Raw genomic sequence first — 15359 nt, 5'->3', positions numbered from 1 at the left:
AAGCCATGTTGATGCTTATGTTATTATATTAGTGTCATGCTGTTATGTGATCAGTAAGGTTCTTATCGGGATATGACTGAAAATAGAACTCGAAAGTTACCACTAGGGCCAGAGATGACGGCAAGTTATTAATCCTGTTCAACCCTTTTAATAATGTTTGTATTACTCTCAGTGCATATACGATCATATCATTGTTGCAGAATCGAGGTAAGAAGTAAGTATGGCCTTGTTCGTGATCACATCAAAACCTTCGTGTAAGAGTGATCTCAAGATCCCTAAAGCAAATGTTAAATTTGAGACGCTGCTAGACGTTTAAGCTGGTTTCAGTTGTGGCAATCTCCAAAATATGAAGTTAATAGAGGAAAAGAAATGAAAAAAGCGACAAAAACATTTCCATAATCATAAGAAATCTACATTGGACTTTTCGAACTTTGTCATACACATGTCTTTACGAATCACTATCAAATCGGGATAACACCAGGCGTCACCCGTCAAAAATACATGCAAGGACAAGATAATTTTTCACCTGAAAAACCCCGTGAAAATGTGATATAAGTCAAATAGGAAATTACATTGGAAATAATTTTGGTCTCTTGTGCCTCAAAAAAAGGAAATGTTCTCCACATGAGGTTCAATAATTGTGACCTTAATAAGTGATAAAGCGACCTCAATTTCACCCGCACGTCTGCAATAATGAGTTTACCTCATTCAGCTCTTAACAATCTGAAAAACAATTAATATATTTTGAAATACGCCAAATTCCCCAAGAAATACAATGCAAAACTCAACAATAGAGGCAATGCATGCATATTTCTGTCTCAAATATCAGAGAATAGTCTACATTCCGGTTCACGAGATCTCCCACAATTCTAACTGTTATCCGGTTGGTGACCTCGCTACCAGTCTGCACATCTCATGACTCCCATTCTTTGTCAGTAACCATCTGGGTATCAGGGTATATAGACTTTTTATACTGATCGAGATCTCACCATGATACACGGAACATACAAATCACTGGATTATGCGTTTGAGAGCAGCCATTTTGTCCTTCAGTGTACCCTTTGTCACATGATCATCAAACGGAGCGGAAAAAATAATATTACTTTCCAATTATTGAGTGTGCACTGCATAACTAATCTAGAAATACTCTGGTACCTAATTTCACAGCGGCCAAATATACTCAAATGTTTGACATGCAAAGCTGTGGAAGATATCAGTGGTGCACTGTCATCCGGGTCACACCACATGATTCCCATTTCGTAGGCCGCACCAGGATATACATATATATCTCCAAACATTATCAGGGGCGGTCGGTTAGCCTAGTGGTTAAAGCGTTCGCTCGTCACGCCGAAGACCCGGGTTCGATTCCCGACATGGGTACAATGTGTGAAGCCCATTTCTGGTGTCCCCCGCCGTGATATTGCTGGAATATTGCTAAAAGTGGCGTAAAACCATACTCACTCACTCAAACATTATCAGAAATTCTACATCATTATAACGATTGTCGCACAGCGTTCAACCCCTGGGGATTCCGGGTCATGATCGGCCCCGGCAACGTTTGCTTGTCGTGTGAGGTGACTAAATGGATGGGGTGGTCAGGTTCGGCGTCTTGGTTGATGATGTGACATCGAACCCGATGTTGCTCGTAATATCTCTGGTTTGTCTGATCCAGAATAGATTACTTAGTTCCCGCCGTTAAATATCTGAAATATTATTCAGTGTGGCGATAACAAAAACGCAAGCCCAAACGAATCATCTTCCAACTCGAAATCAAATAATATAAATGATAAACAGTGAAAATGATTAAGATGAAGAGTTACTTTGCTCAGTAGCTGAGTTGAACTTGTTATAAATATACTGCCGGGCAAATGTCTACATCCCTTTTTGATGGTGAAAAATGAAACAAACAAATAATGGTCATTTAATGGTTATGTAATTGATGCGGGTGTTACCCCTGTGTTTGGGATCTTATGCGTGCAGTGTTTAAGCGACTGTTTTCAAACTTGTGATTTGATAACGTTTGTAATTCTTTTTGTCGAATCCAATTTTCAAGTGCATACGTACTTACTTTTGCCCGATATTTCAGATAGAAAATATTCACAAGTCGGTAATGTTTGCTCCAGGAAAACGAAGTGAGATTAGTTTGAGAACCTGATTCTGTCGTTTCTAATTAATTGTTGTGTTGGTTTCATATTATTGTCATATGATATTTTATTGATTCATTTACAAGTCAGTTTCTTAAGTCCATTGAGCGATTTTGGTGACAGGCGTTCTGGGCATTATTAGTAATGTCTTGTTTACACCACGGCGGATACCGATGCTGTATACCTCAGTTGCACTTTGAGGTCGTCCAATCACAAGCAGGAATTTTAAGTTTGTTTGTTTGTTGTTTAACGCCGCACTCAGCAATATTCAATCTACATGACGGCGGTCTGTAAATAATCGAACCTGGACCAAATAATCCAGTGATTGACATCATGAGCATCGATTGACGCAATTGGGATACGGCGACATGCATCAACCAATTGCAAGTCAGCGAGCCTGATCACCCGATCCCGTAAGTCGGCTCTCATGACAGTCGCCTCATCCGGCAAGCGTGTAGCGTGATGAAACGGGGCGTCATGATGAGACTGTTTTGAATGAAAGTCTGTCTGTTTTGTAAGAGGATGAATGAAAGGGTGAATATGAATGTCATATCTTATTAAACTGTCCCTTATTTGCCAGAGAAATATCTCTGTTACTCAACAAAAGTGATGAAGAATATGATAATTGTGAAATATTTAATGACCTGCAAAAGATAAATTACATTATCCAACTCCGATGTCTGCCTTCTTACTGCCAAAACCTGCCATTTTATTCATTTTAGACTAAAATGGTATATGTACATAGCAGTATCCATGTATAACTTTTAGCATGTCTTACTGTACATTTATATGAAACTGAATATATATATTACGAATATCTTAGTCTATTATGCATTTATATGATAGTCTCTCATAACTAGAAGTAGCTCAGATCGTATTAGCATATTTACTGTATACTCAAATTATTTTTATTTAGGTGAGACTATAGTAAACAATCTGTCTTCCTTTGTCTGTGCACGAGTGTCCCAGGGTAACGTTATATAAACTATTTATAACAATATCCGACCCCTTGTGTATTATAATTAAGTTGTTCGATATAGTTTGCGTATTAATGTTCTATGGTTAATGTCTATTAATTACATACTGTCATACTGATGTCATGATATATTTAGACAGCAAGAAATCGTGGTGAGGTGTCATTGATTTTGTCTTTGGCAGCATATTTTGTTGAACATGACAAAGTGTATTTATTTTATGGTAACAAATTCTTCATCTTCCCCCGGTATATGGTAAACGGTATATCAGAAACGTATAAATAACAATTCTTCATGTACTACGAACTTGGGTAATACTAGATTCTGAATGGTTAATAAGAAGTATCAAAATACAATAATCACACCTGATTGAAAGCTAATATTATATAGAAAAGTATTGAACATGGATGAATGCATCACCTTTGCAGCAAACTTGCTGTTTAGAATGTGGCACTAATACGCTTCCTTACATATGAATACTCATCTTGATGAACCAGGCTGGGTAACAACAAGTACCATCTCTTAACGTCTTTTGGTATGACGGGGCCGGGGATCGATCCCACGACCTTCCGACGCAATATCCACCAGACCACGGAGGCAGTGCACAACAATGAGAGTTCACGAAGAGGGAGATTACTTCAGAAAATAACTGACAACTTTTGTATTCTCGCAATGCCGGTAAGCATTATGTGTGTTCAGATATTCGGATTTCTTAGAGTATTCGATGCTCGGAAATTGTAACATTTGAAACCTCCGGCGAATGGAATTTCCGGTCATAGAATACCCAATACACCACACCCCCCACACCCCCACCCCCACCCTCACCCCCACCCCCACACCCCCCACACCCAATCTGAAACACCTAATTGTTGTGTCCTGTTTGAAAATTGACCGTTTTCTCTCAATGTGTCGCTCAGTTAAAACATGTCCAATAGACGAACCTTTTACACAAAAAAGAAGTTCTAGTAGATCACATCAAGTGTCAAAACGTCACATCTTCGACATGGAATGCTTGTAAGCAGTTGCCAGTGTCACTCTATGACTATCACATCAGAAACCATATGTTCATTATTGGAGAGTGGCTGTGATCTCGAGGAGTGAGATAACATCAACTCTCTCTGTTCAAAACACCTCTGTTAATTGAAGTGAGCTGGAGTAAAAAAAAGACAGAAGACATGTTTCCGGCTTACAAAGTGTAAATAAAAGCACTTGTTTTTTCTTGTTTCCTATCTGAATACTCGCCATGATGTTGTCCTTATCGGCCCGAAAGTACAAGAAAACGGTTTGATTGCACCAACGTCAATTCGATTCACCGACACGACCTCAAACTGCGTATCAAGAAATCCCAGCCAAATATTAAGGGATGGGTTTCTTAATGATGATGATTTGTAGAATTACGGGGATAAATGTGTTTTTAAAGACCATGAGTAATATGTGTTGTTTCTTGTTACATTGTAAATCCACATACCATATATCTTAAACCTAGCACTGTCCTACACTGCAATGGCATTTATGGACGTACTCCCGTCGTTTCACTTATCCCTGTCTCAAAAACAAACCATAATCCTTAATACAATAAAGGAAGGACGTTGATTATATTCACAGAAAGTATTGGAGACACGTGGAATTAATATGTCGGGTGCCACCATTGGGGCAGGACACGCTCAGCTCTTCGCGAACACCTGGTACCATTGCTATTTGATGGCTATTCATAAACGCTCCTGATATAGTCGGATTCGTAAAGGGTTTTGTCGCTGTGCGGCGTCAGGCAATAAATACTAAGTAAACATTTTTATGCAAAGTGTGTGAATTGAGGGTGCTACCGGTAGGGCAGGATATACCCATTCCGCGAGTTTTTGAAACTGTTTTGGGGGCATATTCTCGACTGGTTATTCTCTTGCACTGACAATTTATATTTATATTTATAGTTAAGTCGTGTCTAGTCACTTCACTTTTTATCCACTTACATTACAATATGTCTTCTGATTTCAAGTGTTATACCTGGGACATGATATCCGTGTAATCTAAAGCGCCGAAAATAGCAGTTAAGCGTCATCGTGGATTGGAATAATTATTCTTGACTTGTTATCCCATATCCGTTTCATATATTATACATTCACGAACAGATTTCAATTATCCATTCATTTTATCAATTTTCATCAGTTTTCTCCCTTTTACTCTCTATTGAATCTGTTTCGGTAGTTATCCGACACTGCTTATTTTCTTATTGTTGTTTGGTTTGTTGTTTAACGCCGCACACAGCAATATCACAGCTATATATGACGGCGGTCTGTAAAATAATCGAGTCTGGACCAGACAATCCAGTGATTGACATCATGAGCAACGAACCACGCAATTGAAATCGATGACATGCATCAACCAAGTCAGCGAGCCGGACCACCCGATCTCGTTAGTCGCCTTTTACGACAAGCATAGTCGCTTTTTACGGCAAGCATGGGATGCTGAAGACCTTTTCTGCCCGGAATCTTCACGGGTCTATTTTCTTATGGAATCCAATACGCGTGAATGACACCAAAGTGTCGAAGTCTAGCATCAGGACCTTTCCCTACAGCAGCTAGACCATGACAAAATACTGTTCAAAGTAGCGTCAAACGCTGGAAGAAAAAGAACCATTTCCTAGTTTTGCATGTTCTTTCTAACATTGGAAATATTGCTTTCTATAATTAGTGGAGTTTCTGGTCTTCCACACTTTCAATAGTAAAAGGCATAAAGGACATTACTGTGCACTATACACATTTCCACACTATGTTTCCAGTAAAAAATATCACCTCTCCAAAACTCACCAACAGCTATTCAAACATTTCCACAACTTTCCAGAGATGTCCGGTCCATGTTTGGAAATATCACCTGTTAAAGGTTTGTGGTCTGGTATTCTCGTTTGGGAAATCACCTATTAAAGTTAAAGTTTAATAATGTTGAAGCTATTTCTTCCAGTAATATGGTTTATTTACAACATACACTGACATACAGCATACTGTTTCCTGTCTCCAACGTTCAAGTGCATACCCCTAACTTTTCATTTGATCTGTATTACAAACACTCCCGAAATGGTTCGTCAGTTGGTTTTGCGTCAGTCTGTAGCATCAGTAGACATAGTTAATGTCAACCAGGAGACACTGTTCGGCTCGATAATACTGTGTTGCACTCATTCGTCGCGGAAATTGCCTTCGCTAGAAACCCCTTTTAATACCAAAAAGCTTTGAAGTTTTTGATTTACAAGATACAAGAAAGACCTTGGAACTTACATTAGGATAACTACAGTTCACTCTGTTAACATTTATGTTCTCTACTTCAAAACATACCTTACTTAAAGTCACATTATCTTGCATATGTGAACACTCGTGATTAATCCCATGTGTTGCCTGTAAGCGCTGCTTTGATAGAATATCAAAGTACTTCCGTATATTGATATGCTATTAATGATAACACACTTCCATGAAATTATTACAGAGGCATGCTAGCGTTGAAAATTGAAACTGACAGCCGGAAACAGCCGCTGACAATTACCCGGGTACTTCCGGTTCTTCGAGCGCAAAAATGTTTGAATTGAGATGCTTTCATTTCGGCACTAACACATTTTAATAATACTCGTATTCTCGTTTGAAGGAACTATACTTTTTCAACTTTTGAATAACATCAGCAATATTGAAGATTATTCAATGTAAAAAGAGAATAATTGTAAGAAAGCGACGAGTATTATTGATTGTTTAATGCTAATGGTTGAAGCGAAATAGTTGTTCTGTAACAACTGGAACAATATGCCCTGGTTACACAAAGCTACGGTTGTCTGAAGCCCATGTTAAACTACAGGTCTACTAATCAACTTTGGGCTAAGGTTGCTTTGTGGAACGGGTCCCTGCATAAGAGTCTTACTAAATTGTTGTTTGATCGGGGTTAAAAGGTCAAAAGGTTCATGGTAGACTTGTGGAGGACAAGTTGACTCGCCAGAGGATGATATCAGATGCCAGTCCCTATTTTGACTTGTACTTTTGTTCTTGTGTTTGTTCAGCTGCATACTTGGCTTTCTCTTGCGTGTTTGTGACGGGCGTCACCGTTGGGGAAGGGCACACCAACCCTTTCGCGAAAACCAGGTATCATCATTAATGATTCACCACCAATTGATTCATAAACATGTGCTTCTGATATAGTCTGTTTTGAGTGACTATTTCTTATGATTATGAAAATGGTTTTGTCTCGTTCAGTTACAACATCCCGCCGATGAACGAAATCAAACTATTTGCTCATTTTAAGGATAAAATAAAGAAGCGAGGTTTTTTTAATTTTAATGAATGAAAGAACATTTACCTTTGATCAGTAAACGCATTACTTAATAATATTTGTTAGTGAATAAAAAATACGCCAATCCTAGATGTTGTCATAAGAGTGTCGTTCACATACTACCGTTACTGATGATTTCAACCGCCTCTTTGGTGTAAATAATGGAGGGTCTGTCCGGATAGAGGACGGGCGGTGGTTCGATCCCCTTGGATCTAATAGTGTCGGTGTAGTAGGCTCAAACGACTCCCCATATTTCATATCCGATTCTTGAATATCAGGCTCAAACTACTTACCCTATTCTATATCCGATTCTTGAGTATCAGGCTCAAAGTCCACCCCGTATTTGGTATCCGAATCTTTAATACCTCCCCTACTACTTCCTCTATTCTATATTCGATTCTTGAGTATCAGGCTCAAACTACTCCATGTATTCGGAATCCGATTATTTAATATCTCCCTCAGACTACTCCCACTGTTCTGTATCAGATTCTTGAGTATCAGGCTCAAACTACTCCCCGTATTCGGAATCCGATTATTTAATATCTCCCTCAAACTACTCCCACTGTTCTACCAGATTCTTGAGGATCAGGCTGAAACTACTCCCCCTTTCATACATCCAAATGTTTAACTTGCAGGCTACGCCTATATTATATCCCATTATTTTGTATCAGGCTCAGATTTCTCCCCTATTAATATCCGATACTCTACAAAGGGACTCAGACTACTTCACCTATCTTATATCCTATTCCTTCCAACCAGGCTCAGATAACTCCCGCTATTTTACTTTAATGTTTGGGTATCAGACTCAGACTTCTCCCCGTATCTTACATCCTATTTTTAAGTATTATGCTCATATTACTATCGCTATTCTGCATGTATGATTTTCATATCAGGCTTAGATTACTCCCTGTACTTACATCCGATACTATGAAGCTGAAACAACTTCACTTGAGATTACTACCCCTGTCAGCTTCAGACAACTCATTTAATCCTGTATTTAATTCCTTTGCGACAGCTTCAGCAACTTTATCCGCCAAATATATGATATATGATTCTTGTTTTCCTGTTTGCACTTAAATAGTGTGTCAGAGTAAGTTATATTCTGTCTGTTTGGATTTGTCAATTGTTTACATGTGTATAAAACAAGACATCAAATCCTCAAAGTGCCTGCAACCATCGTAAACATTTTGGACTAAGCATACATGACATGAAACAAATACAATTTCGTTCAGTTTGTTTGAATTTGTTACTGTTTTACGAGTGTATTTGACACTACATCAAGTTCATAATAATATTTTTGTCAAGTCCAAAACATCCAACAAATTCTATCATGTGACAGCCACCATTGTAAACATTTTAACTCAGCATACATGTACACAGCACGAAAGAAATGAATGACACACACAATGTCAGCAAGTCTAACTGGTCCTCATAAAGAATGAAAGTTTCTTACTTCACATACATTACAAAGAGATAACGCGATTGAAGTGTTCTTGATAGTTTGTTAAGTACACTTTCTTGTCACTCTTTTCAAAGGGAGGGACCACGCACAAACAGAACATGACTCATCCAGCGTTTGATGCCATGTCTGTCCTCAGTGTTGATGATAATGGATGTGTTCTAAAGCGACGCAACAGCAACTAGACTACCGGGCAAAAGAAAGTTTTCATCGACTTCACTTGACCAAATACCAAAAACAAAGGCATATGTGAGATTTATGATCATTAATTTATAGACAGAAATCATTTTCCATGAATTAGAATGAAAATGCATTGTAATGCCGATATTGCATTCTCCGCAATACACAAAGAAAGAGTCAAGGGGTCCAAATTAAAAATAACACAAATCAGAGTTCATTGAAAAAGTGCATGAAGATTCCATTAATGACACAGTAGTCAGGTAACACATCATCAATTGCGAGTGTGACCACCCTGGGCATCCATGCAAGCCAACACACGCCTCCTCATTGACGTCGTCAGTCAGCGGATAACGTCAACAGGAATCCTGTTCCATAAGTTCAATAGAGTCTGTTCAAGTTCCTGTCGGTTCGCCGGAGGCGGTACATGTTGTCTCAGCTGACGATCAAGATGATCCCAGAGATGTTCAATGGGGTTCATGTCTGGAGAACAAGGTGGCCAGGGCAAAACGTTGACGTTAACGTTGTTCGGGTAGTCTTTAACAATTCGGGCGGTGTGAGGCCTTGCGTTGTCTTGTTGCAAAATTAATCTTCTTGGCAGATGTTGAATAAAGGGCACCACAACAGGTCTCAACACTTCATCCGTGTATCGCTGAGCATTCAGGTTTCCTCGGATGATAACCAGCCGTGTTGTAATCTGGCCACAAATGCCACCCCATACCATGACGCCTCCATCTCCAAACGGGTGAACGTCTCTAATGCAGTTTGGCGCCAGTCGCTCTCCCCTTCGTCGAAAAACTCGAACTCTGCCATCGTTCGTGAACCGACGGAACCGACTTTCATCTGTAAAGAGCACTCTCGCCCAGTCACGTCGCTGCCACCGACATACAGTTCGTGCCCATTGCAGTCTGCGTTGACGGTGTAAATGGGTCATGGCCATTCCATGGAAGGGTCGGTAGGCTCGTATACCAGCTGTACGAAGTCGTCGAAGGACTGTAAAGGACTGCTGATGGCATGCCCTAGTGCTGTTGCCGTCACACATCTGTTTCGGAGGTGAATCTGCCGGATGTAGCGGTCTTCGGCCGGTGTTGTCACTCTCGGTCTTCCCAATCTTGGCCGACCTTGAGTCTGTCCTGTCTGTTGGTAGCGGATTATCAACTTGCTGATGGTGGTCTGGGAGCAGTTGAAGGTTCTGACTATCTTACGTTGAGTAGCCCCCATATAGGCCATACCGATCGCTCTTTCTCGTTACGCTTGTGTTAGTCTGGGCATATTCTTGGTGTTTTTTTGCTTACTGAATGCCTGCTCTGTCCAACGTCAGAATTTTTGTCACAATCACGCATGTGCATTTGGAACAATGTCTCAAAATCACGTTTTGCACGTTTTCAACAATGCATGATTTGGAAAGCTGCGATCGAAAATCTGCGTTGTGGTTGTGGTCATGTTGCATTTGGGCGAATGTTTTCTGTGGGGGTTCAAACCTGTACCAGTTGTTTTGCTTTTTATTCAACTATTTTTAAAGTGAAAACTTTCTTTTGCCCGGTAGTTTATTTCAACATCGGTTGCCCAAACATAGTTGTTTCTGCATTTCACTTTTAACCACGTAGAGGTTCATGTCTTGATGGCCAGGGTAGTTTTCAAAATGGCTTTTGTACTTATCATCCTGTAGGAGATCTACAACATGATGTAGGATGTTCTTGTGGTATCTTTCAGTTCCTGTCACTTCTTTTGATATAGCTCTAAATAGTGATGTCACACTTCTTGATGTTGGAAGACCAAGTTTCTTTCTCTGGAATCGTCTCCGCTCTTTGTCAGTTGGCTGAAATTCTTGGCTTGAGGTTTCTACAGTGCTTATGACGACATACTTAATCCCTGTCATCATTGGTTGGGTCGTCCTTCGAGGATGTTTGTGTGGTGCTGCTGTTTGAAGTTGAGAATGGCTGGATATCATCTTGCAGACGGTCTCTGTACAGTTTAAGGTTGCATCCGCTTGTCTTCGATTTTAGAACAGTGGACCTCTTGGGGTTCTTCAGCTCATAAAGTTCCTTGCCAATCCCTCGGTTAATTATGAATTGCCTATTCCATGCATGAACATGTTTGTCTCCCTTCCTATTTGCACGACGAGAGTTCCACGCTAACTCTTGATCACCTTCGGTGAAGATCTTTCTTCATCAAATCAAGTAGTGAATTACGGAATAAGCAAAAAGACGTTAGGTTAATGCTATGGAGTAAGTATTTAAAACAGACAGGTTCATTTTGACATTCAATTCTAATAGTATTCTGCTCAAAGTCTTACTCTTCCATGTGTTGTCAGGTTTGCATGACACACTTTCTTGTACAGCTTTACTTGTCCTTAGATTGAATACTGCTGAGGAACATGTTCATACAGATGCTCCAGAAAGAATGTTTTAGTTTTTGTCACTTTCACACAGACATCAGTTTGCTTTCATATTTAACAGATTTTGTCGAAATATGAGACAACATTTTTTTTAACACCTCAATGTTAAAAAGTGTCGATGTTCAAGATTACATGAAAGTAAGGATTTAGAAATTCAATATAAGTTATGGCCCTGACACAGTTTTCATTTGGTTGTGTACATGTACATGTCCATGTACATTTTCATGCATCTATGCTAAAAATTGCAACAAAATCCGAACTAATCTTTATGTGTCAGTGTGCGGACATGACAAGGAGAGAATGAGGAGACGGAGGAGAACGCTGATTTAAGCAACAGATGTAACTATGAAATAAGTTTCAATATATCTCCACAAAAACATGTTGTTTAATATAGTATGAAGTACATGAAGTTAATTGGTATCAAACAACTAGTAATGGACTAGAAATGAACTCATGCAACCAATGGTTATGCAGAATGTCTAACGGCCTCACTATTGGGCCTTGACTAGCTAGGTATACATCTTCACGGTCCGTATTCGCTCTGTGTGGTCAGTGACAACTCTGAAGTCGCGAACTGAAAGTAGAAGACACTGTTATCAACTCTACTTTATTCCCATGACAGATTTTAGTGTACAGAGCCACTCATTTGTTTGCGAGACTGTAACAACATATAGTACTGCATAGCAAATAAAAACATAAATTGCTGAATATACTGATTTATAAAGATGTAATGATTTCTGAATCGAGTTTCGTAAAATCAGTATGACACACATGATGGTGTAATAATTTCGTTCCGACGAAGAAGTTGTTAATATTGTGACCTTTAGCATTAAATGGGAAGTTATCTACCTCACGCCAGATGTCGAATGTAAGATATGTGGAGGTAACTCCGTACCATTACAACGATCTCAACAACTAACGCAAAACTTGTGGAAAAATCACCTTTGGCGAATTTCTAGCTGATGAATACTAACTGACAGAACCACATCACTTCACTGGTGGTGCACGATGACGTCACAGGAAACGACGGAATGAGATTGCCAGGTGTGGAGGGGAATACCCGCGTGAAAATAGGTCACACTATCCTGACTAGATTTGTTGTGTGTGAGCAATGAACCCTATACAGTTAGTGCAGTATACCATAGGGATTGTAGTATTCATGTTAGAAATAACCAAACAGTTTAATGCTATGTAGAAATACAAACTAACAATGACATGTTTTATTCTATACAATTTGACTGAATCTGTAGAATTAAGATATTATCACATATTTAAACCATGTATTCTATCAGTATCACCAGCTATCACATACGCGAGACACTGTGTATACAAGCAGGGAGAGGGTCTACCTAATTGATAACGGCTGTGGGTTGAATATAAGCGTCATTTGGCGGCAGTCAATTGACATTGTGTGGGTAGGATATAGGTCACACCTGAGTAAACACTGTGTGTGGGGAGAGGGTCTACCTATTGATAACGGCTGCGCGCTCTATTTAAGCATCAGTTTGCAACAAACAGTTGACAGAGAAGGACGTGTCTAGAACACTCTCAAGCATATCAAGCTTTCTACACTCGGCTCGGCTATTTAACCATACAGGTGTGTGATATGAACTCTTAAGTATGTTAATACAATGTGTCGTATAGTTTACACAGGCAGTTTTCCTCTCCGTTAGGCCGTAAATCAATCACAATTGCTATGGTTTGAGTTACAATAAAGTTTTCATCCTGAATTTAAAAACTGAATAACAAACGCATTCATATGTATTTACAGTAATTCACTATACATAATACTCTATGAAGTGGCATGTGTATTCCGTTGAGTGTAAGATATGAAATATAAATACAAGCAAGAAAAACATATTTATAGAAATAAGAATCATTTCTTTTATATCTTTACAAACAGAATGGACACCAAAAAAGACTTCCTTGAAAATGTAAAGTCCCTCTATGACCTTGAGTTTTGGGCCACTGCTAACAACTTAACCAATGATCCCGATGTAAACTTGAAGAGAATCGATCTGATGTCCAAACAACTTCCTAACAACAATGACCAGGCACAACGCAGCACTTCTCTCAAATGCGATCTTTGTAACCAAGTAACCAAAAATAATTTCACTTTAATGAGACATAAGCGTACAGTGCACTCCAAGGAAAACTTTCAGTGTGAGAATTGTTTGGTCATGTTTAGCAGACGTGATAGCTTACAAAGACATCAATGTAACCGGAAAAGGCCAGCCCGAGAAGATAATCAGTCTCCGAAGAAACGTTTTCGGTATTCCTCTCCCCCTGAAAACCTCCCTTCCCCTGCAAGATACGATACATGCAATTGGTGTGGTCATTTCAAGTGTATTTTACCTGGAAAACTCTTCTGTGAGAGCTGTGATAAGAAAGGTCGTGAGTGCATCTCATGCCATCGCCCTGTCCCTGAGCGGCTATACAGTCAACGAGGGGATGAATGCAATAGATGTAACAGATGAGACAGATACCTGTCGAGAGGTAATCAGGTTGGGGGAAGGTCGGCTCTCGCGGGATCACTGAGGACAACAACACTGATGTCAACCATGTAGATATTCTGCAATTCTTTGCTGATGAACGAACCAATATCATTGAGATATTACATGACTTTTTAGAAGATCAGAAAGGTATGAAATGGTTTCTTACCCTTAAGTTAAAGTATGTCAAATATGACCAAAATAACGAAAGTCATTTAGCTGATCCGGTCGTAAGATCTACAAACTTTTGGACTCATAATTTGTCGGAAATTGATGATCAAATAGCTCAGGCGTTTCAAAAATTATATACATCAACACAGGAATTTCAGGCCGAGGGAAGTGGTTGGATTTTAGATCATATAGTGCATTTGGAAGTAAATACAGCAGAATATGTACCCCTGTCAGCCAGCTCTTACATTCCACTGCCAAAGTACTTACAAAATAAGACAGCAATCTTAAATGTCAAAAATAATGATCAGAAATGCTTTGTTTGGTCTATTCTTGCTTCCCTACATCCTGTTTCCTATAAAGATAATGCAAATCGAGTGACAAAGTATGTAGGGTATGAATCCGAGCTAGACCTGAATTGTATTGACATACCAATACCTCTCTCTCAAGTTTCCAAATTTGAACAACAAAACCACATTTCTGTCAATGTATTTGGCTACGAGGAGAAAGACGGTGTGTTTCCTCTCCATATCAGTAGGCAACCATTTGATAGCACTGTTGGCCTATTGCTCCTAACATTTTTGTCTCATTCGAAATTTCAGCCGTCTTATGGCAGATAGAACCAAACATGATGGAAAAACATTCTATTGTAGACGCTGTCTGCATGGTTTTATCCGGCAGGATTTGTTAGATGATCATGACTTCTATTGTTCAGATCATAATGCCCAGAAAATCAGATTACCTGGTGAACACAACAAATGGATTAAATTTTTATCTGTTCAGAAACAGCTAAAAGTCCCCTATGTTATTTATGCAGATTTTGAGGCAATCTCCAGGAAAGTTAAACAAACCGAAAATAACACATCAAACACGACTGTTTATCAGAAACATGAGCCTCCCGGGTTCTGTTACAAAGTGGTCTGTTCAAAACCTACTGGTACAAAACCTGCAGTGACCTATAGAGGCCCTGTTGTCATTTCGCATTTTATTGAATGCTTGGATGAAGCACATCTCATCTATGAAAAGCTTAAAGTTCTGGGAAAATTTAAAGATGAACTTGCTGGGGTGAAAATGGTGGAGTTTGTAGGCCTAAGACCTAAAATGTACTCAATGTTTGCTTTGGAAAAGGAAGTAGAAGTGAAGGATGGAAAAGAAGTAGAAAAATCAAATGAAATACAACACGCAAGAGCCAAGGGTATTTCTGAAACTGTTCGTGATAGACAACTTCGACATGCTTTGTACAAACAG

The 15359-nt window shown here is 39.3% G+C and overlaps 1 pseudogene; it reads left to right on the top strand.

Annotated features, from left to right (window-relative positions):
- The first annotated feature begins 13355 nt into the window (after nucleotides 1-13355).
- On the top strand, nucleotides 13356-14731 carry LOC139471964 (uncharacterized; annotated as a pseudogene).
- The last annotated feature ends 628 nt before the right edge of the window (nucleotides 14732-15359 follow it).

This window comes from Haliotis cracherodii, unplaced genomic scaffold (genome assembly GCF_022045235.1).
Source record: "Haliotis cracherodii isolate W230 unplaced genomic scaffold, xgHalCrac1.p SCAF_23, whole genome shotgun sequence".
In the NCBI taxonomy this organism is placed as follows: Eukaryota; Metazoa; Mollusca; class Gastropoda; order Lepetellida; family Haliotidae; genus Haliotis; species Haliotis cracherodii.
Note: the sequence above shows the minus strand (reverse complement) of the source record. Positions and strands in the feature narration are given on the sequence as shown.